The 27,169-nt window shown below is 34.1% G+C and overlaps 1 pseudogene; it reads left to right on the plus strand.

Moving 5' to 3' along the window:
- The first annotated feature begins 13,065 nt into the window (after positions 1–13,065).
- LOC141547788 (etoposide-induced protein 2.4 homolog pseudogene) lies at positions 13,066–13,971 on the plus strand (annotated as a pseudogene).
- The last annotated feature ends 13,198 nt before the right edge of the window (positions 13,972–27,169 follow it).

Genomic DNA, 27,169 nt, shown 5'->3' on the forward strand with positions numbered 1-27,169 from the left:
AATTTGGTGCATCTTTCCAAGTAGAATTTTAATCTTTAAGTAAAGCATTAAAATGTTCTATTACTGCTTCTCAGTTCTCATCTAATGTAAAGATGTTACTTCTCTAGGTGGAGAGATCAGAGGGAGAGGAAGGTTTCTGATTAGACAAAAGGGAAACATTTTTTTGATGACCTAGTTGCTTTTTCATTTTCTATTTTTCCTGTATCACTTAAGGGAATTCCTTTTGCTCTGCTTTTTTTTTTTTTCCTCCCTATTCTTAGTTCTCATTGTATGCAAAAAAAAAAAAAAAATGAATAAACTGACTGAAGCTTAAATCTTTTGATTTAATTTCCAAATCTTTTGAATGGCCAATAATCCCTCTAAATGGAACATGTGGTTTAACTATGTGGGAGACTATTAATTAATCTCAGTTGAGATGACTGCCCTGTGAGAATTAAAGATAGAGGACATAAAAACCTCTGGGGCAACAGAATTTCCCTCATCAGCCCTTGTTTCCCACATGAGGTCCAATCAATAACTGGGAAAGAAAGGTAATAGTGATTCTAGCTATAGTGAGACTAGGGTAAATCATCCTTTAATTTGTTTAGGAAGAAGAAATAGTTTAATGGTCTATCCCCCTAATAGTGTGCCATTAAGCTTATGAACTGAAGTCTCCCAGAGAGAGAATGGAACTCATTGGCATTCCACCTATATTGGGTGACCATGGAGCAGCAAACAGCCAAAGGAAACAAGGGCTGATGAGGGAAATTCTGTTCCCCCAGAGGTTTTTATGTCCTCGACCTTTAATCTTTTGAACACACACACTTTAGGGATTAGGAAGACCTTCATTCCAATCTGTCTTGAGACATACATTAGCTGTGTTATTTATGCAAGTCACTTAACCTCTGACTGTCTGTTTCCTCAAATATAAAATGGAGGTAGTATCTCTCAGAATCATTGAGAATCAATTAAAATAATATTTGTAAAGTATAGAGTACAGTGCTTGGCACATGGTAAGCACATAAAACATTCTTGTTTTCTTCATTTCCATTTCTATTTTAGTCCCCCGTCTATAAAAAATGACGTAATAAAAGGGCTTACCTCACAAGATTGCTGAAAAAAATCAAATGACACATACCAGGGATACTGAATTAGAGACCTTATTTTGGGTTGATATCATTCCAGAGAAATCTCTCTTTTTTTTTTTATAGATAGGCTATAAATTTTTTGCAAGATAAAGGAATCAGATTAGATTATACATTAAGACATATTAAAGCAAATTCTGCTTCTCTGATTTTATTTAAACCCTATAGAGAGAAATATTATTTTGGTAGCATGTAACATCTGTCTCTGGCAATCACTAGAATTGATCAAAGGACATAATTACAACAAAGGCAACAGCTGGAAAACTGTTGACATGCAATATTTAAGAATAGCATAATCCCTTATTCACTTTTGTTTATAGGAAATATGATGCATCTTCTCAGTTCTCTAAGAATGAATGGCATCTTTTGAACAGCTGCATCAAATCGTAAGTAACAAAAAGAAGGTACAGTTTAAACAAGTCATAAAACCCTATATATGTGCATATATGTATTTATGTATTTATGTATTTATATATTTATATATACATATATACACATAGCTAATTATGGATATATAGATGCATATATGTAAATATTACACTTGCATTTATTAAGTTCATCTACTTTCTGATTATATGAGGGGGAATGTTCTTGATAAATAACACTAAAAAGGTAGTTTTAAATTTTGCTTTCTATCTTTCAGTTTTTAATTTTTTTTTAACCTTTACAAATAAGTATCGACTAGCAAAACAATTCTAGCATTAACTATGTTCAAAAACACTTTATAAAATTCTTCTTGTGGAATAGCAGGCAACATCTGACATCTGCATCAGGAAATAGCTAGAAAAAAGGTAGGTAGCATAGGAGAAATAAACTAAAGTTGGGAAGGAAGTGGTTCTAGATTCCTTTCAATGCTTCCAAAATGCCATTTTGTTGGGGTAGACAACCCTCTGCAATTTAGTAGATTGCCTAAAAGTTGATATGTCCATTGTATTCATCACTTAGTGACCAACTTTGAGTGATGATCAGTTTTGATCTTAGTAAAGTCCCTTGACAAGAGCTGCCAGGTTAGTATTTAAAGTTTTTTTCCCCATATTTTTTTTCTATAAGAAAAAAATTTCAGAGAAGCCTGGAAAGACTTAAATGAACCAATGCTAAGTGGAGTGAGTACAACCAAGAGAACATTGTACATAGCAACAGGATTATGTGATGATCCACTATGATGGTTTTGGTTCTTTTCAACAATGAGGTGATTCAAAGCTATTCCAATAGATTTGTGATGGAAAGAGCCATCCTTATCTAGAGAGAAAACTATGGAGCCCAAACATGAATCAAAGCACAGTGTTTTGTTTTTTTTTTACTTTTTTATTGTTCTTGTTTGTTTGATAGTTTTGTCTTTTTTCTTTCACCTTTTGATCTGATTTTTCTTGCATAGCATGATGAATATAGAAATATGTTTAGTAGAAGAACTGCATATGTTTAACCTATATTGGATTGCTTGCTGTCTCTGAAAGGGTGTGGGAAGGAAGGAGGGAGAAAAATTTGGAATACAAGATTTTGAAAAAGGTAAATGTTGCATGTATTTAAAAAAAATTAAAAGCTATTTTTTAAATTAAGTTTTTCCTGTTTGCTAAGATTTGTGAGAACTCATGCTTTCAAGAATACCCATAAATGACTCCATGCCACAGTAAAGATTATGTTTAAAAAGTGGATTGTTCTTCATTTATTTTTTGAACAGGATCAATGACATCATGGGGTAATGATGTCTTGACTTGTTTGTAAATTGAATATAAATAAGACAGAGTTGTTCAAAGACATCAGTATCACTATGTCTTCCAAAGTTTCCAAAGTCTAGTGACAACACAAAAGTCAAGATGACTGGCAATGGCCCAAGATACAGTGGGTAACCTTGGCATTTTTGTTCTCAAAATCCTCCACAATGTTTGCTTCAGCTACCTTGAGGACCAATGGGACAAATTTTTCTCATCTGCCCATTCCACTGAAGAAATCTACATACTTGTGATAGGCATCATATTAAATCATTAATGGGATGGACACTTGTCAGACTCAACCTGCTTTAGCCCCTCTGTCAAGACAATTTTACCAGGGTGTGGCCACTGTTCATATCACAGTTTCTTGCAATCACAGGTAAAAGTTGGTTAACAGGAAGACACAAAAGATAAATGAGTAAACCTGAAAAAGGCTTATTTAGCCTTCCCATCTGAGCCAATCTGATAGATATGAGGTAATACTCAGAATTGTTTTAATTTGCATTTCTCTAATCAGTAGTGATTTAGATTTTTTTTAATGTGACTATTGATAGTTTTGCTTTTATCTTTTGAAAACTTCTTGTTTATATTGTTATTTTGTAATTAGAGAATGACTTCCTTTTTCTAATTGTGGCCGCATTTGTTTTGTTTCTGTAAAAACTTTTAATTTCATGTAATTAAAATTATCTGTTTTGCATTCACAAAATCTTTTTTTATCCATAGTTCTTACAGACACAATTTCCATTGCTCTTTTAATTTACTTGCAACATCACCTTTTATTTCCAAATAATTTATTCATTTTGTCCTTATTTTGGAATACAATATGAAATGTTGATGTTGTGCCTAAATTTCTGCCAAAATACTTTTGAGTTTCCCCAGAAATTTTTTATTAAATGTTGAGTTCTTATCCCCAAAGTTTGGATATTTGGGTTTATCAAACGCTAGATTACTAAGATCATTTTATGTTGTGTATTATATACCTCATCTATTTAAATGCATCTTATTTCATAAGGATTATAATAATGGTTTCAAAAATTCTTCACTGTTTTAACTGATAAAATGAGACTTAATATTTGACATTATTTTAAGTTTGTTTCAGCTCTGCTGAATGGTACTAGCCCTGTAATGCTCAAATTTGAGAGTTGTGAGATTCAGAGGTAGAAGAACTGCTAGCAGATCTAACTACACAAGGAAAGTTTACAAAGCTCATCTTATAAATTAGCTTACATTAAGCTCTATCTAAATTTGTTTAGCTGTATTAAAGCCATGTGTGATAGGATGATTTATTTTCTATAAGGTAATTTGAATATAGATCTGTCTAAATAGCCATTATTTGTATGTCAGTACAGGTAATACTCTCATTTTCATGAGTTGCTCTGTTTTCTAGAGATGATGTCCCCCCCCCCCCCCTGCACTCATAAGTGATATTTTTCAAGAGAATTCTGGTAAAATCTTAGGTGTCTTTAAGAGGAATCAGCTACAATTCTGGCTTTAGGCAGTGCAACTCAGTCTGATTAACTGCAGCTGGGACTTTTCATGTAAGTGCTACCATCCTGCCTTCATGGTCTAGCAGTTCCCAGAAGCCCCAGCATTTTTTCATGACTCAATGCTAAGGAATTCTCCCCTTCCCCTCCCACATGTCCTGCAACCTCTCATTTTCACTGTAACATATAAATACCCAAGACTTAGCCTGCATTGTTGGACTCCTTTGTACTTGGTATAAGGTGTTCCCATAAACATGTGCCTTTCTCTTGTTATTACTTAATAACTCATATCAAGTTATTACTCATATCTTGTGGACTTGTATCTTTTGGTTAACAGTAATTAGTGTCAGAAGTAGGATATGATGAAATAACATGACTTTGATCAGCCACCAGTACAAGATTCTTTGTGTTCTACCTGTCTGATCTCTGGTTTGGTGAGAATAAGTCACCCAGGGCTACACAAGGAAGACTTTGGAAGAACTCTCAATTAAGACACTTTATTTTTCTTAAGTGTTTACCTAATCAAGGTGGAGTTGAAATCCATTCCATATTTTAATATTCTCCAACTGGAAGTAAAGAAGCCTAGGTGATGAAGACCAGGATTAGACTACTGCACTCTAGATTTTGGTTGTTGGCTAGAAGACCTGGTTTGATGGGCTTTGTTTTGAGCTCTAGGTTTTGCTTTTTCTAACTAGGTAATAAAAGAAGAAACATTCCAACAATAAAATATAAATACAAGAATTGAGAATATATAATAAAAGGGCAGGGCTGGGGGCCAAATGTTATAAGTTTATGGCCCTGAGACAAGCAGGTAACATGTAGAAAATAATCAAAGATGATCCCTGTAATTGTTGACCAATCTGGGAAAATTTTTGTATAGGACAAAACATATTATCTTAAAGAATGTCTTGGTAATGGTGATAGGAAGATTAAATATCCAGAATGGCTGTGTCAATGAAAAATTCAAGGTTAAGCAAAACAAAAAAAAAAAAAAAAAAAAAAAAAAACAAACCAACAGGAAAAAAAGCTTGCACTTCAGGATAGAACTGGCACTTAGCCCTTTCCAATTTATGAAACATGATTGTATGAATTGGGAAGCAACTAGAAGAAATTTAGTTTGACTGAAGCATATAATTAGATATTTAGGAAATCTTAACAATTAAAGTTAAGTACTGATTAATGTAAAAATAACTTTTTGAATTGGTGTGTATGTCAATTATATGTTCGACTCTTAAGGATTATTTTGCTCCTCACCATACAAGAGGAACTTATTTAAGAAACCAACTTGACAATGCTTTGCTACTTTTGTTAAAAATATTTTAGAGCTTAATTGTTAAACCAAGTTTTTGTACACTATTAAAAGATCTTAAATAACTTTTGGGTGCTTTTATCTTTTAGTGAATAATATACCTGGTAGCAATCCCATTTTTAAAATTAATTTTATAATTATACATTTTTTGACAATATATATGCATGAGTAATTTTTTTTATAACATTCTCCCTTGTTCATTTTTCCAGATTTTCTCCTCTCTCCCTCTACTCTCTCCCCTAGATGACAGGCAATCTCATACATTTTACATGTGTTACAGTATAACCTAGATACAATATATGTGTGTAGATACCATTTTCTTATTGCACATTAAATATTGGATTCTGAAGGCATAAGTAACCTGGGTAGATAGACAGTAGTGCTAATATTTTACATTCAATTTTCAGTGTTCCTTCTCTGGGTGTAGTTGTTTCTGTCCATCATTGATCAACTGGAAGTGAGTTGTATCTTCTTTATGTTGAAATTATCCACTTCCATCAGAATACATCTTCATACAGTATTGTTGTTGAAGTGTATAGTGATCTTCTGGTTCTGCTCATTTCACTCAGCATCAGTTGATGTAAGTCTCTCCAGGCCTCTCTGTATTCCTCCTGTTGGTCATTTCTTACAGAGCAATAGTATTCCATAACCTTCATATACCATAATTTACCCAACCATTCTCCAACTGATGGACATCCATTCATCTTCCAGTTTCTAGCCACTACAAAAAGGGCTGCCACAAACATTTTGGCACATACAGATCCCTTTCCCCTCTTTAGTATTTCTTTGGGATATAAGCCCAATAGCAGCAATGCTGGATCAAAGGGTATGCACAGGTTGATAACTTGTTTCGCATAGTTCCAAATTGCTCTCCAGAATGGCCGGATTCTTTTACAACTCCACCAACGATGCATCAGTGTCCTAGTTTTCCCACATCCCCTCCAACATTCATCATTATTTGTTCCTGTCATCTTAGCCAATCTGACAGGTGTGTAGTGGTATCTCAGAGTTGTCTTAATTTGCATTTCTCTGAGCAGTTGTGAGTGGATATAGTTTCAATTTCATCATCTGAGAATTGTCTGTTCATATCCTTTGACCATTTATCAATTGGAGAATGGTTTGATTTCTTATAAATTAGAATCAATTCTCTATATATTTTGGAAATGAGACCTTTATCAGAACCTTTACTTTTAAAAATATTTTCCCAATTTGTTACTTCCCTTCTAATCTTGTTTGAATTAGTATTGTTTGTACAGAAACTTTTTAGTTTGATGTAATCAAAATCTTCTATTTTGTGATCAATAATGATCTCTAGTTCTCCTCTGGTCATAAATTCCTTCCTCCTCCACAGGTCTGAGAGGTAGACTATTTTCTGTTTCTCTAATCTATTTATTATCTCATTCTTTATGCCTAAGTCATGGACCCATTTTGATTTTATCTTGGTATATGGTGTTAAGTGTGGATCCATATCTAATTTCTGCCACACTAATTTCCAGTTTTCCCAACAGTTTTTTCCAAATAATGACTCTTTATCCTTAATGTTGGTATCTTTGGGTTTGTCAAAGACTAGATTGCTATAGATGTACCCTTTTTTGTCCTTTGTATCTAATCTGTTCCACTTATCTACCGGTCTATTTCTTAGCCAGTACCAAATGGTTTTGGTGACTGCTGCTATATAAAATAGCTTTAGATCAGGTACACCTAGACCACCTTCATCTGACTTTTTTTTTTTCATTAGTTCCCTTGAAATTCTCGACCTTTTATTCTTCCATATGAATTTTGTTGTTATTTTTTCTAGGTCACTAAAATAGTTTCTTGGGAGTCTGATTGGTATAGCACTAAATAAATAGATTAGTTTGGGGAATATTGTCATCTTTATTATATTCGCTCGGCCTATCCAAGAGCACTGAATGTCTTTCCAATTATTTAAATCTGACTTTATTTTTGTGGCAAGTGTTTCGTAATTTTGCTCATATAATTCCTGACTTTTCTTTGGTAGATGGATTCCCAAATATTTTATACTCTCAACATTTGTTTGGAATGGAATTTCTCTTTGTATGTCTTGCTGTTGTATTTTGTTGGTGATGTATAAAAATGCTGAGGATTTATGTTGATTTATTTTGTATCCAGCAACTTTGCTAAAATTTTGAATTATTTCTAATAACTTTTTATTAGAGTCTCTGGGGTTTTCTAAGTATACCATCATATCATCTGCAAAGAGTGACAGTTTGATTTCCTCATTACCTACTCTTATTCCTTTAATCTCTTTCTCGATTCTTATTGCCGAGGCTAGCATTTCTAATACAATGCAATCCAATTTTTTAAATGCCATAGGTGTATTAATAATCAATACTGTATTGTGAGAATAAAGTTATTTCATAAATCATCAGTTTTAACATTTGTTTATATAAAATTTTTCAAAGAGAAATTTAGTGAAGTAAGATTAGACTGAGAAGATATTGGAATAAGGAGAATTTAGGGAGTGAACAAAATAGAAGAAGTTTTGAGTATTGACAAAAGGTTTTAAGGAAGTTTTGGCTTTAAGTAGAAAGGTTGTGGGAAATTTCGTGTGTTTTTTTATTATGACCTATAGTAAATTTTTACAGCTTCATTACAGTTAAATTAAAAAAAAACCCAAAAAAAAAACTTTTGTGGAGTTCTAGGAATATATTAAATTCTAATATAAAACTGACACTTGATAATTTTTGGTGTGTGGATTGGCTGAAAACAGAATACTCTAAATGCATGGAATAAATGGGTAAATTATAATATTAAATAATAAAAATAATAAATTGAGATTCTTTATAATACCATTTGAAATCAAATCCAGGTGTAAGTGAATTTATTCTGGTCTTGTTTGAAGTAAAATGTGTCTTTTCTAATAAAATGCATAAGGTAAGTCAGAATTTAGCACATGGCAGGTAAGCACCATGTAAATGTTCTGTTATTGTTATTTCTTTAATTAGATGTAATTACTTCATATTTGGTAACTCTCTATTAGGTTTTTATATATAATTAGTATACAATGCCAATGTTGATAAAATAAATGATTTTCTGTATAAGGTAATTTAGAAATGCAGTCAACTGAGTTGAGGTCGCCAAATTGGATATGGGCTTGTTTCATTCTTCAAATACATAATATTCATTATAGTATTGTGAAATTTGTATCAGATTTGTCATCAGAAATATTGTATCAGATATGCTGTTAGGAAAACAACTTCTTTTGTAATCTGGATGTTGTTACAGTATTAATTGAATTACTAGAAGAAGATAGAAAAATTGTTTAAAACCTGTTATTTTAACTGCCTTGTTAACCATATTTTGTAATGTGTTGCAAATGCAATTTTGAAGAAAGTGAACATTTCCTTCTTGTTTATAGTTAAGAGGAAGGCAAAGCTAAAATTATTTGGCTAACACTTATGGGACTTGTAAGGTTATCAACTAAGTTATTAAGAATTATTATCATGATGTTAAAATCTACATTCTAAAAAGGAATTGACAGTTAGAATGTAAGGAAGGATGCAAAGAAAATACCTTGTAGATTACTTTTGATTTGTAAACTTGCCATATTTCCAAAAATCAGCTGTGTAACCAAGTTCATCAGTTCTATGAAGGGAGCTTGTCATGGGGTTATGGAATTCCTAAGTAATTGGCTTATTAAAATTTTGCTTTAGAAGTGTTTTTTAACGATTAATTTTTATATCAGGATGACTAAGCTCAAGAAGAAAAGAAAAACAACTGAAGAATATGAAGTGAAAAATGTGTGTATGCATGTATATATGTATACATGTATGTGTATATGTATATGTGTATGTGTATTTGTGTGTCCTGGTAAAAGTCAGGATCTTTTTGGCTCAAATTCTCCATACTGAACAGAAATATTTCACATTTAGTTATTCCTGAATCTGGCTGTGAAGTGGAATCTTTACTATATGATTGGTTGTCAACTGTGACTCTTATCTGATATTAAACCTTTTCTTGCCAGGAACATTGAGTCATTCTGTGCCCTTAGGAAAAGGTATGAAGGATAAGTTTTGATGCTCTTATGATCATGTCCCTGCTTTTTCCCTGTATAGCATATTTCTCTAATCAGAAAAAGTAGTCTGTAGAAGACATGAATACAAAGCAAGTATAAAAGATCTTTCTGTTTTCTATCTGAATGTAGTCATTCTAAAGCTCAAGCAGTTAAGTAAATTGGGCTTGTCAGCCGCATTTACATAGTCATGTATAAGATTAAGTCCTTCTTTCAGAATGATATAGGAATCATTCAACAGAGATAGAAATCTGTACATTTGTGAGGTTAAAAGCAGAAATCTCTTCTATTTTATTTTAAGGAATAGAATTTTGGAATAAGCAATAATCTTAGAAAAAAGTAATGCTTGTATAACATCTACTCCATTTGAATACATTTAATATCGGGATATGTTTTATTACAAGGAAACTCATTTGCTAAATACCATTCTCTATATGCAATTGGGAATTTATTACTATGTATATCTATATATCTCACCCCAAGTCTTTTGTAAAGTCAGTTTCTTGTAATGAATTTGTGTAATCACTGAAACCAGGAACAGAGGGCTTCTACCTAGAAAAAGGTGTTATTGCTTATATTTTCACCTGGTCCTCCTAAAGCAATTAGAATTAATTGGAATGGATTATTTTTTGAATGCAATGATACTGAATAATATTGAACGATATTATTGCATGTCAAATCTAAGCAATACTACCTGGATATATACAAAGCTAAATTTTCTGAAGTTTCAAGCATACTCCCCTTCCTCACCTTATAGCTCTATTACTGACAAAGAATCTTGCAGTGACAATTGGTTTTCAACCCATGAACTAGTTGGTGAAGTAAATTTTGAGATTTGTATCAAAATCTTGTGTTGAGATTTTTTTTGTGAAAAAATTTTAGCAGGAATATCTAAGTAACTTGGAACCAAAAAAGCAAATCTAATGAAGAACAGACTTCTTGATGTTCTAGAGGCCAGAAAACTATATAGGAAATCTAATATCTAAGGTGAAATACTTAGCTTAAATGAACATTGTGGGTGGGAGTTGCTTAAATGAAAGGTGATTTAATGTTTGCTAGCATTGATATTTATTATTTAATTCTTTAACTTTTTGTTTCTCAGTTGTCTTGGGGACAGGCAGATTTCCCCTTTGAATTAATCCATGATTTTGTACATTCTTACTATGTTTTGTATTGTGATTATATTAACTTGTAAAGGAAAATCTTAACACGTCTCTCATTATCAGAAAGAGAATATTGGGAATACCAAATTATATTGATCCCACTTAGTAATCAGAATTATTCTATATCACCCAACATGTTGTAAATTATCAACCCATGCTTATTTGTTTCTGAATTTAGTTAAGAAATTTTGGTTTCTTGGAGTTCTGGCACCCTGGGCTATGACAATCCTTAAGGAGTTAGCTCTAGTAAGCTGTTAGTTTTCTGTTAGCCTTTATTCTTATTAAATGGCTTTTTTACCTTATTTAGGTATTTTTCCAGGGTAGTGTCCAAGATCATGTTTTCCCACTTACTGTCTTGGTGTCCCTACTTAGACACCACCTTGTCTGATTGAGGGGAGGGGAGAAGAATATGAATGGATTCCCCTGACCTTGTTTTCTTGAGTTGTCCTATTTTCTAGGGAGGAAATCCTCTTGAAATAATATAACAATAAATCTTTTGCAACTGAATTCTATTAAACTCTCAGTGCTCTTGAAGAAAAGTGAAAATTTTAAGAAAACAAGAACAATTATATATGTAATCAGAATGACTTTCGAGTTCTAACTTCTATGATAGTTTAGAATATTTAATTTTTTTTTTAGCTCCTCTTTAACTGAAAGCCCTCATTTTATAAGTTGGTTCCCTATGGATTTACTGTTGGTGGCAGTATTTGATAACTCTATTGTTAATAAGGTCAGAATCACAAAGTTTGAACTTTTCTTCATCCTATGAAAGGCTTATTGGAGAAGTAATATTTAAGAGATTATATTAAAGTACATTGAGATTTGTTTTGTAAAAAGCTTTACTAAGACTTTCTAAGGACCCACAAGTGATATGGATCCAGAGAAGAAAATCTTCTAGAAGGAGACCCCCTCAGAGATGCCCTCAGTACTTTCAGAATGTTTAAAAGAAGATCTTCCAAGAGAAGACAACCAAGACATCTTCGACCTAAGATGAAATGTGCTGATTAAACGGACATTGAAAATGGATTATTGGAAAACTAGAAGAATTAATGCTAGTTAATGTTGATCATTACTGCATTACTTATGCTTGTGTTACAGTCTATGTTTGTTTGCCTTAGCCACTTGAGACATGTAAATCTCCCTGATGAACTTAATTCTTGTCTTTGACTCCTGTTATGATCAAGTGGCCTTGTTATTTTTCAAGTGTGCATTAGTGACTGTGTCAAGGCTATCCCAACTTTGAATCTGAAAGTGACAAATGATTTTTTGTCCCTCATTTTATCACAAAAAGTATTAGTCAATTTAGTGTGACTCCATAGGGGTAGTGATTGTTAGCAATTATTAGTGATATACTCATTTAGTAATGAACATTTAGTCTCATTAATTAATATTAATATTAGAATCATATACTAATAATATTTAGGAATAACTAGATAGGATAGATATTTTTTATTATAGGCTTCAAACTCATCATTCAATAATTTGTTATAAAAGTTATAAAGTTCAATTGCCTAACCATAAGAATGCTGATTAGAGCACTTCTACCCTTTTGGGTGCTGCTGAGTGTAGGAATGGATAAGATATCTTGATCTGATATGGAAAATCTTACAACCCATTTTTGTGTCTTCAGAACACTCCCTTGTCCAGTATAAGGAAGATATCATCCATAGTAATTATTTTAATTTCATCTTCATGGTGGTGAATTTACTCTTTTCATCTTTAATATTGGTAAAATCAAATCAAATAACGCTTTATCTATTTTTAACAAACAAAACCTGCTCCTAGTTTTACTTATCAATCCAATGATTTTCTTACATTCAATTTTATTAATTTCTCCTTCAATTTTTCAGATTTACAATTTAATAGTTAATTGGGAATTTTAATTTGTTCTTTAGTTGCCTGTGCAGATTACTGATCTGCTCTTTATTTTGCTGATGTAAGACTTTGGAGATATAAAATTTCCCCTAAGGCAGTTGTTGGCCAGCACCAGTCAGGCTTGCTTCTAGCCAGCTAGTACACCCTAGACTGGGCATGCCCAGTGCTGGAGGTGCAGCCCCAAGCTGGGGAGGGAAGACAGACAGAAGGCTGTGGGCAGCATTGGAGGCAGCAAAGGTCAGAGGAGGTAAATGGGGGCTATGGACAGTCTGTGTTTCCGGGCTCTTCATGATGAAAGATTTTGAGGTCCTCTTCTCTTCTTCCTGTAGTTGATTGGGTGATAGAAGTGAGATGGTGCAGAAATAGAGATGGCTAACGGTGTCAAAACATTTCTCCATGGTCTTGTGAAGAGTAGCGAGGACTCCATCTGGGGAATCTGCACCATTTCCAAATTGCATGCCTGGATCTAACACAAAAGGAAAGAGCAGCTTGAAGAATGGCAAGCAGAATTTTCCAGTGCTGTGCTTGGAATGGAGGTCCATTCTGGCTGAGCCTTTTCTACTTTTATCAAGGATTTATTCCTGTTTTTCATCCAGTAACAGCTAAAATTATTGGAGATCTGTCTCTTCATGGAATTAAACTATTAACCCTAGAGATATCTGGTCCTGGCTGGAGTTTATCCTCACTTCATTCTTTAGGGCTCTGTGGGTACTCCCCTTCTTTGTGTTCAGTAAATGTCATATGGCTTCAGGATATTGGTAATCTATCATTTCAGGTCTCTGGATGGAAACCTCAACCATTCTCAAGTGTCAGCAAGATCGTTGCCAACATGCCTCTTCTTGATCTGTTTATCATCCTATTCCCAAACTATCTCACTGGCTAGTTGGTCAATCTCCTGTATGTGTCTCTTCTCTACTAACTTTATTGTTTTGAATAACTTGGATTGAACAAAGAAATTGAAATGTGTCAGCGATTATCCAGCACTGAAAGAAATTGGCCTTACTACTTTGGATTTGGTCTACCCTTGGCCTTCCTCACAGCCATCATCAGTGGCTGCCTCTTCTCTGTCTTCTTTCCTCTCTTCATCATCAGCGCTGATGGAGTGAAGACCCCTGGGAAAGTATACCTCTTCCAGTTATGCTGCTTTTCTCTGGCAGTCTTCCAAAACATAGTTTTTTCACAAGATGCTCTACATGCAGCCTGAGCAGTTCAGCTTCTGCCACAAAGCTCCCTCCCCTTACCCATCTCCTGCCAAACTGAAGGCTGTCCACTGAACTACCTCTAAAGGGAGGGAAGGTTTTTGGGGAGGCACTGATGGTAACTTCCTCAGTTACCCCTTATCTAAGGAAAGCAGGACCACCCTTCCAATGGCCTTCAACACATTCCTATTGTTCTCTGTGAAATCTGGAGTTTTACTATCTTATAAGTATAGATCACTTATAGAATTGTAAAAAGTATAGAAATGCAAAAGTGTAGAATCTTTTTGACACTAAGTGTAGATTTTTAAATTCTGTTATAGGTCTTGGTAAGGCACATTTTTTTCCAACTATTTTCTAGCTTTAACCACCCTTGTGCCTATACTGATTTGAACACTGCTATTCTCTGTGCCATTCTTTCCATTTGCTCTGCCACCCTTAGATGAATGGATTTTGTAAAGTCAGTCTGTGTGTGTGTGTGTGTGTGTGTGTGTGTGTGTGTGTGTGTGTGTGTTTTTTTCCTTGCTTCCTTCTGCATTCTTCACTATCTTTGGTTCTTGTATTCAGATTAGGTCTGAAGAGGTGGGACTAAATAGGGAACCTCATTGCCCTATATACTGGTTGGAAGAGCTAATGTGTCTCTATCTCTTTATTTACAGTAGGGAAGGACATAGGAAAGTTCTGTCACTGATACTTTTAGGGTTCCCTAATCTTGAAGGAATATACTAGCTTTGGATAAGTGCTACTATTACCATAGGATTTCCTGAAAAGGCAAGCTTTTGCTAAGCACCTGGTAGAGCCCCATTACCCAAAGACCCTAAGGTCTTTGAGTAATTCACTTTGTCAGGACAACTTCACAGGAATGTTGGGTGCTGCATATGGAACTACAAGAGAAAACCTAATGAAAAACATTAAACTTGTGGCTGGATGTGTTTTTCTGTTATTTTTGTGATCAGGTTTTGTGTTTAGCACATGTCCAAAAATTGTACAATATAAAAGAAGAAATTAAACAAGGAGGAACTTCTGATTTCTCGTGGAAATAGACATAATGATTTGTGAAAATCATGAAGTTTATAATGATATTTAAGGAACACAAGATCTTATTTGGGATGAGAAAAAGGGAATGTAGGATAAATGAGAAGTTTATTGCATGAAGCATAATTGATGGGGAGATGGTTCTGCAAAGTGTTGATCTGAAACTCAGGTCTCATCTACTTCATGTAGATTGTAGAAGGTGCTTGACTTATGTTTACTCATTTAATGGTTGGTTCTCAAAAACTGATGAGTTTGGAATTGGTGAATTCACTTTTGTGTGTATAACATGACTTTATATACATTTTTGCCTTTCTGCATTTGATTGAGACTTTTATGCCCTAATACAGGAGCAAGGTCAATGTTTATGTATGTGAGAAAAAGATATATTCCTTTCTATCTCCATTAAATTTTTTCCAGAGGTCCATCATATTTATGTTTTTTTCTAAAATTTTATTCACCTCTTAAATTTCTTTCTTGCTATTTTTGTGTTTAGATTTATCTTGTTTTGAGAGAGAGGGGGGGGGGGACAGCTAGGCAGCACAGTGGATAGAGGACCAGCCTTGAATTCGGGAGGACCTGAGTTCAAATTTGGTCTCAGACACTTAACACTTCCTAGCAAATCACTTAACCCCAGCCTCAGAAAAAAAAAAAAAAAGAGAGAGAGAGAGAGAGAGAGAGAAGTTAAGGTCTATGTTAAGGATAATTTTGATCTCTCTTTCTTCCTGTAACTCACATAACTTCTCCTTAAAGAATTTGAATGCTATACCACTTGGTGCATGTATATTTAATATTGATACTACTTTATTGTCAATGGTACACTTTATCAAGATATAATTTCTTTCCTTATCTTTTAGCTCTTTTTTGCTCTTCTAGTTTTTTTTTTTTTTTTTTTTTTTTTGCTTCAGCTGAAGCATAATACACTCTGAACCAGCCTTTTCCTTTTATTCTGTGTATATCTCTCTGCTTCAAATGTGTTTCTTGTAAAATCCATATTGTAGGATTCTCCTTTTTTTCTTTTTTTAATCTACTCTGCTATCTGCTTCCATTTTATGGGAGGATTCATCCCATTCTTATTCACAGATAGGATTACTATGTATTTTCCTCCATCCAAATTCCCTCTCCCCCACATATACTTTACACTTTTCTCTCTCCTTTCACCCTGTCTCTCCTCACCAGTGTTTTGTTTCTGAATACTACCTCCCTCAATCTGCCCTTGCTTCTATCTGCCCCCTCTTCTCTTTTTTTCTACTTTCATCTCCTACTTCTCTATAGGATAAATTTGTCTAGCATCAAAGTATAAATATTATTCCCTCATAGAGCCAAATCTAATGAGATTAAAATCCAAACAATGCTCACCTCCTCCCTTTTCCCCCTTACTATTACAAATCTTTTTATACCTTTTCATGTGATGTAATTTACCCTATTTTGCCTCCCTTTTTTCTTTTCCCCTTTTTTACCCCTTATTTTTTATATCATCAGATTACAGTCAAGTTATACCCACATTCTCTGTCTCTCTGTCTGTCTCTGTCTATCTGTCTGTTTCTGTCTGTGTGTCTGTGTGTCTGTGTGTATGTCTGTGTCTGTGTCTGTGTCTGTCTGTGTATGTGTCTGTGTCTGTCTGTGTCTGCCTCTAACTCTGTCTCTCTTTTTTTAACTGACCAATAGAGATACAATTATCAAGAGTTACATCTAGCTAAGCTGCAAATTATTTGTTAAAAATGGCTGCCCGAAAAGGAGCTCAAAGGAAGCTTGGTGTGTTATCCCAAAGGGTAATATAGGCTTGCAACAACCCTATGGGAAATTTTTTACCTAGTCCTTGTGTATTTCCTAACACAGCTTGGCCAAGACCTATTTGAAAGCATGGTTCATCTTTTCTACCTTACCAGATGACTGGAGGGTGCCAGGAAGTGATAGGTAATCTTAAGGGCACTAGTCAGACCTTGGTTTACCTGAGAGTGAAACATTGCATAATTTCCTTTAAGAGAAACTTTGATAACTTTTAGGCTTTTTCCATCCTATAAGGGAAAGCATTTATTAGGATAATGCATTTAGTGGGCTCTTCTCTAAAAGGAGCAGCCACACTCCAGTAGAGAAGTAGATATACATGGTATAAGCTTTGAGTCACATTATCAGCTTGGGGCTGGAGTGTGGTTGATTAGTTCAAAGATCTTATCATGGATATTGCACTGCAAAGGGCATTCTTTAAGATATCTTTTTGGATTTTTTTTTTTTCAATCATTTAAAGTTGAACTCTCCGCTTGAGGCATGAGGGCTGTCTCATCCTTCTTGTGCTGATTATAGGCTTTCTACCCTGAGTTGCAAGGTGTTTTCAGTATGCCCTCTGCGATGGAGTTGTACAACCTAGTCATGACTGTTATGGTGTGGACTGGGGAATGGCAATTTGCCTGTATACTGGGGCTAGATGTCTCACAGCTGTATTGTGTCACTAGATTGCTGATTTGTACTGAAGCTAACAGCCTCTTTCTGGCTTACCCGGACACTGTACTAAGTTGCATGCCTTTTTTATTCAAGTGAGACAGACTTTTTCTCAAATCTTCCTAAGTTATATTAAGCTGAAAAATTATTCCATTGCATCTTTTTGAGGGTTCTGTTACTCCAGAATGCATTTAAAAACTTAATTTAATGTTGTTTTGAGGGAAAATGGGGAGAGCTCAGGGAACTTCTTGGATTTTCTCCACTATCTCTAGAGCAACAGATATAAATTAGTAAATATTAATATTTAATTTAGTTATAGAAAGTTATATTTGCATTCCTAAAAGGCTTTCCCCCCAAAAAAATTGTATTGACTATAATCTAATGGTTCTTATTTAAGGATATTGGTTCCAGTGATTTGAGCCAGTATAGGTATCCATAGATCCCTACATAAATAATAACTCAATTAGATCATATCTAAATATAGAACAAATCATATGCTTATGCTGAAGTGGCAAGAAGAATCTAGTGCTAGAAAGCCTCTGGGGAATACAGGAGGATTTCTGGCCACAAAGGGAGGAAATATGCAGTATTTAACATAATACAACTAGGTACTTTATTATTTTTATCATCATCATTATCATCACCTCTACCCTATCACAGTGAAAATGCAATTCTAGATGTTTCAGAACACTTAGGTTCCTGTTTTGGATACAAGTTGAATCTCTTTCCATCATTTTCTAAACTTGTGGTTTGAGGACCCCTAGTATGACACTTTATGGGATAGGTTTCCATGAGAAAATTCCAGTGCTAATAATGTTTTCTATACTAGAATGTACATATACTAGAGGTATTAATATGACCAGGAAAGAGATAGAAAAAGAACGTATTCTCCTGGAGTTAGCTTTTATATTAGTTTGGATTCATTTTCAAGGCAGATCAAAAACATTTTGGCACCCATTAAAACTGAAATCATCAGACATGTAAATATATAGTATGTTTTGCTTCTTCTCCTGAAGTAGGTTTAGGGAATGTAATTTTCATGAAGAAATTAAGCAAGGAATCTAAGGAGTTTCTAGCCTTAAATCAGATTTTCTGATCGAGGTCCTGAATATAGTAAAGAGGAAATAAAGATTATAAAATAAACTAGAGTTCTAAAGTCATCAATTATTTGAAGCTGCAATTTGATTAAAGAAGAGCTTGGGACCCAGGATGAGTAATCTTCTGAAAGAGAAATGCTTATCACAGTCAAAACTTATACTTTCCCATGGGAAAAAAAAAATCACTGAGATCTAATAATTGAATATGTAAATATTCTTCCTTTCTGAAAGAGTTTTAGTTAATATTGTTAATATTAAATTGAACGTTTGTAGTCATTTGAAAAAATGTTCTAAGTCATTATTGATTATAGAAATGCAAAATAAAACAACTTTGAGATATCATTTTCCATTTACCAGAGTGGTTAAAATGATAGAAGGGGAAAGTAACAAATGTTGGAGGGGATGTGGAAAAATTGTAATATTAATTCATAGTTGGTGGAATTTTAAACTGATCCAACCATTTTGGAGAGCAATCTGGTATTATGCTGAAAGAGATAGTGAACTAACTATATATCTTTTGGCCAAGCAATACCACTATTTGGGCTATTTCTGAGAATTATTAGGGAAAAAGAAAAAGAACTTATATGTTCTAAAAATGTTTATAGCAACTCTCTTTATGGTGGTAAAGAACTGAAAATTTCAGGGATACCTATCAATTGGGGAATGAGTGAACAAGAGGTGGTATATGATTGCGATAGAATAATACTTTGCTATAAGAAATGTTAAACTCAGTTATTTAATAAAATGGAGAACTTGCATGGAACAATAAATAATAAAATGAGCAGAACCAAGAGAACATTGTATACAGTACTAGCAATATTGTTTTAGAATAACTTTTTTTTGAGGGCAGAGCCAAGATGGCAGAGAGGACATACAAGTCTTTCTGAGCTCTCCTTTACCCTCAAACTATTTTACAAAACTCAGCCTCGGAATTAGTGCTTGACTGTCAGAACACACAAATATTGGTAATACAACACATTACCAACAGAAGATAATCTCAAAATTCACCAGAAAAGGTCTGTTTTTGCTTGGGACATAATGGGGGTAGTCCAGGGGCAGACTTGGGCAGGCAGTGAGAGCATGGGGAACAGTTCATGCTGAGCAGACCAGAGGTCAGTAGAGTGTGGTCTTCACCAGCTGAAAATTTGCAAGGAGAACTCTACCACAGTGTCGGCTACTCTGCTGTGGCAGAAAGCTAGTATGTCAGCAGAGAAACTATAAACACAGGGATTAAAGACTGTGACCCCAAAAAGCTAGAGTCTCTCAGGACCTGGCCACACCCACCCAGCATCAGGAGGGACTCAGCACAATTTCAGTGAGCAACCACTGATCCCAGTGCAGCTGCTGCTGTCCCACTGCCGCTTCACTGTCTCTTCCTGTTGTCTGTAGAATGAGCTTGGAAATACCTTACTGCCCCATAAACATACTGCAGTGTTTGATTTTTTGTTTGTTTCTTAAAATGAGTAAAAAGGCAAAGCAGGCTCTAACTATAGATAGCTTCTATACTGATAAAAAACAGATTTCAAACCCTGAGGAGACTAAAAACAGATTGTCTCTAGATGAATCCCCAAAGGGAGATATGATCTGGTCTGCACCACACAGGTCTCTCATAGAAGAATTTTAAAAGGCTCTCATAAGAGAGCTAGAAGAAAAATGGGGAAAGGAAAGTATAACCTCTCACACCCAAGGTTACTGATTGCCAGTCTTCCCTGGATAGACATGAAGACAAGCCGATCTTAAGGTGCCAAACAGCCTTTTTTTATTAGTAATTTCAGCAGGGGTTACCAGGAAGCAAGAGCAAGTGTATGTATGTCTCTGTATCTCTCTTTCTCTCTGCTTCTCTGAATCTTTCTACATTTCTGCCTCTCTTTACTTCTCTCTGCATCCTTCTTTTTTCAACCTATGGCAAAGCTAGCCATATTTACTCTTCTCTGGGATTATCCTGTGTCTAGCCCACTCAGCATTGTATAGGTGGATCCTCAGAAGGGAGACACCTTCCTAATAAAAGATCTAGCAAGAGGACACACCCCTCATCATCTCAAAGAAACACCTGTAAGACACAACCTCCTGCCTCAGAGGCCAAGCCCCCTTCTACCTCCTGGGTCTGAGCAAACATGTCATACATGGAAATTCTCAGAAGGAAAGTCTCTAACAGGAATGGGAAGCTTTGGAAGAGAGTCTGGATAAAGCATATAAGTCATTTAAAAAATAGAATGGAAAAAGGAAACAACTCTCTGAAAAACAGAATTTGTGAATTGGAAAAAGAAAATAACTTCTGAAAAAATAAAATTGACAAAATGGAAAAAAAATTCTATAGAACAAAACAACTCATTTAAAAACTCAATTGGACAAATACAAAAAGAAATTTTTAAAAGGTAAATGAAGAAAATAATTCATTAAAAATCAGAATTGAACAACTGGAAATGAATGACTTGAGGAGACACCAAGAATCAATCAAGCAAAACTTAAAAAAAAATATAGAAAAAATGTTAAATATCTAAACTTGGGAAAATAACAGACCTGGAAAATAGATCTAGGAGAGATAATCTAAGGATTATTGGACTCCCTGAAAATCATGATGAAAAAAAGAGCCTAGACACTATTTTTTCAGGAAATCATCAAAGAGAACTGCCCAGATGTTATAGAATCAGAAGGTAAAATAGACATTGAAAGAATTAATTGATCACCTACTGAAAGAGATCCCAAAATTAAAACTCCAAGAAATATTGTGGCTAAATTCCAGAACTATCAGACCAAGGAAAAAATAATACAAGCAGTCAGAAAAAAACAATTCAAATACCGAGGAGCCACAATAAGGATTACTCAGGATCTAGCAGCATCCACATTAAAGAATCGAAGGACCTGGAATCTAATATTCCAAAAGGCAAAGCAATTTGGTATGCAGCCAAGAATAACTTGCCCAGCCAAACTGAGCATTTTCTTTTGGCGAAGAAGATAGACTTATCCAATGAAATAGGTGAATTCCATTTATTTCTGATGAAAAAAGCAGAATTAAACAAAAACTTTGACCTCCAAATATAGGACTCATAAAAAGATAAAAAGAATTCTTGAGAACTGTATTTCTGTTATGTGTACACATAAAGAGTACATGTATAATTCAGTTTTACTCTTATAAAAAAGGATCTAGAGGTGAAAAGGAAATTGTATCAGAAAAAGGGAAAAGTAGAGGTACTTCATCTCACAAAGAAGCAAAGGAAACCTATTATAATCTGAGGGAAAGAATAGAGGGGGATGAACATTATTGTCATTCTCTTGGGTGCCAATGTCTATTTTACCTTCTGATTCTATACCATCTGAGCAGTTCTCTTTGATGATTTCCTGAAAAATAGTGTCTGGGCTTTTTTTTTCATCATGATTTTCAGGGAGCCCAATAATCCTTAGATTATCTCTCCTAGATCAATATTCCAGGTCTGTCATTTTCTCAAGTAGGTACTTAACATTTTGTTTTGTTTTGTTTTGCTTGACTGATTCTTGGTGTCTTGAGTTTTGTTCTATGAATTTTTGTTCTTCAGTTTTTTTTGTTCTTGAGTTTTGTTCTATGAATTTTTTTCCATTTTTCCAATTTTGTTTTTTAAGGAATTATTTTCTTTTTTCTAATTCAGAAATTCTGTTTTTCAGGGATTTTTTTTCCACTCTATTTTTTAATGAGTTATATGCCTTGTATGGGAATGCCTGCCATCTAGGGGAGAGGGTGAGGGAAGGAGGGGAAAATTCAGAACAGAAGGGAGTGCAAGGGATAATGTTGTAAAAAATTACCCATGCATATGTACTGTCAAAAAAAAGTTATAATTATAAAATTAATACAAAAATAAAAATAAAATGAGTTATATGCCTTATCCAGACCCTCTTGCAAAGCTTCCCTTTCCTTTCCACATTTTTCTTGTAGTTCTCTTTTAAGATCCTTTTAAATTTCTTTTATTAGAGCCTTATGTGATGGGGACCAGATCATATCCACCTTTGGGTTTTCATCTAGAGATAAACTGTTTTTAGTCTCCTCAGGATTTGAAATCTACTCTCTTTCAGTATAGAAGCTATGTATAGTTAGAGCCCACTTTGACTTTTTGCTCATTTACAAAAACAAAAACATTGCCATCTGCTTATGGGGTAGTGAGGTATTTCCAAGTTGCTTCTATAGACAACAGGAAGTGGCAGTGGCTGCACTGGGATCAGTGGTTGCACACTGAGATTGTGCTGAATCCCTCCCAGTGGTGGGTGGGTGTAGCCAGGTCCTGAGGGACTCTAGCATTTTGAAATTATAGTCTTTACTCCCTGTGTTTATAGCCTCTCTACTGATCTACTGGCTTGCTGCCAGGGCAGTGTAGTTGACACTGTGGTAAAGTTCTCCACACAGATTTTCCCCTGTCAGAGACCACACCCCACCCCACTCCAGTATGCTCATCATGAGCTCTTTCCCGTGCTCTGGCTGCCTATCTGCCTGAGTCTGCACCTGGTCTAGCCCCATTTTGTCCCCATGCATGAGCAAAAACAGACCTTTTCTGGTGAATTTTGAAATTATCTTCTGTTAGTAATGTGTTGTACTCCCAATATTTGTGGGTTCAGACAATCAAACACTAATTCAGAGGCTGTTTTATAAAATAGTTTGAGGGTAGAGGAGAGCTCATAAAGACTCATGTGCTCTTTCTGCCATCTTGGCTCCATCCCTAAGAATAACTTTTAATAAATTATTTTGACTGATATAAATATCAAATTAACTATAAAGGACTTATGAAGAAAGATACTTATCTTCATCCAGAGAAGGAACTGATAAATAAAATATATAGAGAATAATTTTACATACACACTCACATCTATTTATGTCTAATGATTGCCATCTCTAGGATGGGGGAAATGGGAGAGGAAAGAAAAAAAATTTACATGATAATTTTGTTGTATATTTGAAAGGAACAGCAAACTGTGCATAGTATATTTGCAGTTTCTTGTGCAACCATCTTTTTATTGTGTATGCAAGTGCTTGTTTCTTCTATAAATTTTAACTAATATTAAGTAAAAAAATAGTGCCTGTACATTCCATTCTTCTTATGATGGAAAGGAGGACATCGGGTCTGAGAATTCCAGTTGAATCCAGAAGCAGGAAGAAGAGATATCCCCAACATTGTTATACCCCAGTGAGCTTTGCTTGACAGTATCAGGCATCCACAATGATAATATCCGGCAGAAACTATATGTAATGCCTATGCATCTGACAGAGACAACATGCCAAACAAAACTATTGAGAAGCAATTTTGCCAGGAAAGACTATCGGGAACAACATAATAACATCACCAGAAGATATTGGTGTCTCAGTTGCCTTAGTCATGAGTTTCCTTTCCTTATTTACTTTTGGCATTTTGGTTTGATAGGTATGTGCCTTTCCATTCAAGTATCCTATAGATATCTACTATTCCTATTGGTGTATATGCATATGAATGAGAGAATATACTCTTAATTTATGGCAAAAATATTTCTTGCTACTTTTATTCTTACAATTTGAACAAATTGCATATCCTGACTTTGAAATGTAATTATAGTTACGAGTTATCAAGGTTTAAGTGAATGGACCTAAAGAAATCCTAAAACTTAGAATATTTTTGTCTGAGAGATTCTTTTGGGTTAGTAGTTCTTTAGATGCTATACAACCATAAAATAATTATTATATGTATCATTTTAAGTACAAAATAAAGCTTGATTTTGTTCATCATACCCTAGAATTCCCCTATCTCAGTCTACTCTGAAATTATCCCATATTATCTGGTTCCAAATGAGCATCTTTGAATTTTGCCAATGTTTTTCATTGTAAATATAAAGTGAACTGTTAAAATAAAGAAAATCAAAGCATTGCATTTTTTTTAAATTTAGAACTATAATTACAGCTGCATAGAAATTCCTGATGAGAAAACTCTTTTTCAATGTACCCATTCCTCAATTTATAGTTTTAGGGAATTGCATTCCATTCTGAAAGAATAAATAATTTGTACATGATAAAACAGTTATGATGTGTCAGAGGCAAGACCCAGCTGATAACATAATCAATTATTTTCTGCAAACATTAGAGAGATTTCTTATATCAATGAAATAACAGATCCAATGAAGTATAGTCTTTGATATCCATGTTATTTGCTTCCTGATGTTATATGATGTGTGGAGGATACTATCAATTAAGCCACAAACCAAACCTGAAAGAAACATCATTGCACATAACCTCAGCATACCATGATTACTACAGAAAAGGAAAGTCAGGACATGCCCCTAGAGAGTCATCATTTCTCTGTGCTGTCCAACACTCATTCTCTTTTCTCTAACAGGAATGGGCACTCTTTATAACCACTGACTTTTTCTCTCACTTCCAAATAATTTCAGCACCACAGCCAGCTTCCAGACATCTTTTCAGCACATGTACTAACCCTCTCTCTCAGAAATAAAACCCCTAAGTATTTCATGGGATCTCTGATATCATTGATAGAATTACTTCCTCCAACTTATGTGCAGCTTCTCATCCTTTGCTACTCTTCTATATGCTCTTCTATAAATCCTCCACAGGGGATATATCCCTTGTGCCAATTTTCATCATTACTATTCCTTGTTTTCACTTTATGAATACTTAACCTTTTTTTCTAATTATAAATCTCTATGATTTTTCCTTGTACATCCTTTTCTAGAAATCCTTTGGGAGTATTATGTATTAGTCTATTCACAAGCACTATATCCCTTCAAATTCAGATTTTTATTTGAATATCCCTAAAATTTAAATTTTCAAAGACAACAGTATTCCATTACTCAAAGCCATATAACATCACTGGAAGAATATTAATGATAAAAATATAAGCCTTTTCAAAAAATGCAAGGAAAAAAGTATGAGATACAAGGAACCAAAATGATATCTCCTGTATTGTTAATCTGGGAAATTTGTATTTTTGTATATATTCATTCATCTCATTTACCTTGTCAGTTTTATTGGGATATATTTGGGAAAAATAGCTCCTAATTATTTCTTTTATTTCATTTTCATTGCTTATGAGTTCATTCTTTTCATTTTTGAGTTCACTTTTCATTTTTTATTTTGCTAATTAGGTTTTCTTCCTTAAGAAACTCAAATTTGTTAATAATTATCTCTTTTATTGATTAAAATAACTAGTTTCTAGTTTTATTAGCTCAATTTTTAATCTTTTAATTTTATTACTCTCCATTTCAAATCAAGAAGTTGGATGTGGTTTGCAAATATGTTTTTAGAGAGTTTACTTAGCATGCATCAATTCAATAGGGCTTTATAATCCCTGTATAAATTGATAAAATGAAGCTTTTGAATTTGTTCTTTAATGCTGGAGAAACTGAAGCAGGATAGAGATTAGAGAACAATTTAATATTTTATTTGAAAAGAAGAGATTTACTGGGACCAAATGGATCCATGGTTTGGTCCCAGGGCTAAAAGACTATCATCTCCAAGAATCCAACAGTGAATGTCAGATACAAGATTCTTTTATAGGGTAACAAGAATGATGACATAATGGGGGAGGCACCTAGGATGAGGATGACATAATGGAGGCAGACACTTAGGATGACATAATCAAGGGAGGTATCCTAGAGGCTCCTGATATTCTAATGATGTCTAAGATATAAGACCTTTATCCTATTAAACATTAGGAGGGAATGATTATAATCTGAGGCAGAGTACTGAGTAGGACAATTAAGGAAGCTGTGTCAGGACATTAAAGGAGAACTGTGGCACAATGGCACTACTAGAAAACTTGCCATGGACCAGAGGTAACTTTTATAGTGAGAGGTACCTGACCTTATAGCATTTCTGAGAAAAACTTAAGGTTTTATGGTCTTATATAATTCCTGATAAAAACCTAAGGTTTTATGTTATTTTAATTGTATATTTTTCTTGGATTGATACTTTTATAGTATGGCTCTAAATAATTATATTATCTTTCTCATTTATTTTTAAAATAACTAGTATTGGTTCACCATCAATGGAAATTCAAAATTAGCTAAGATGTAATTAGTCCTACTCATTTTAGGTTTCCTTACCATAGCTACTAATTACTTAATTTCTTTTAAAATTATTTGTTGACATTTTTTTTTTTTTTTTTTTTGCTTCATACTTGACAAATGACCATTATACTTAAAGTTTTGTTGTCACTATTTGGTATCCTGTTTATTTAATGTCTTTTGTTAGTCAAATTACCTTTCCCCCCCAATAAGATTAGGCTCAACTTAGAGCATAGTCAAGCTATTTCCATATTATAAATACTCATTATAGATATGAATCACAACATTCATTTCCTCATTTACCTTAATAAACCTATTCCCTAGAAATGAACCACTGAGACATTATGTAGAAGAAAGCCAAATAAACTTTTCAAGCCACCAGTGATTCAATTTAACAAAAGCATCTTTGCTATTTGCCTATACAGATTGCATTATTTATAATTAACTTCCCAAATCATATACTCCAAGAGCCTCCTAATTCCCTTAGCCTTCTGCCTCACTGAAAAGTTCGGTTACATTTGACAACTCCAATCTGGCATTTTAAATGTGACAAACTTAGGAACTAAACTCATTCTTCAAAAGACTTGGGCAAAGTGACACACACTAAAACCTTCCACCCTGTGCTAGTAGTCACTTTTGCCAGTGGCTTTAATAGATCAGCTTGGTGGAGCTGAACATTCCACTTTGTTATATAACCT

This window comes from Sminthopsis crassicaudata, chromosome 6, assembly GCF_048593235.1.
Source record: "Sminthopsis crassicaudata isolate SCR6 chromosome 6, ASM4859323v1, whole genome shotgun sequence".
NCBI classification, from domain to species: domain Eukaryota; kingdom Metazoa; phylum Chordata; class Mammalia; order Dasyuromorphia; family Dasyuridae; genus Sminthopsis; species Sminthopsis crassicaudata.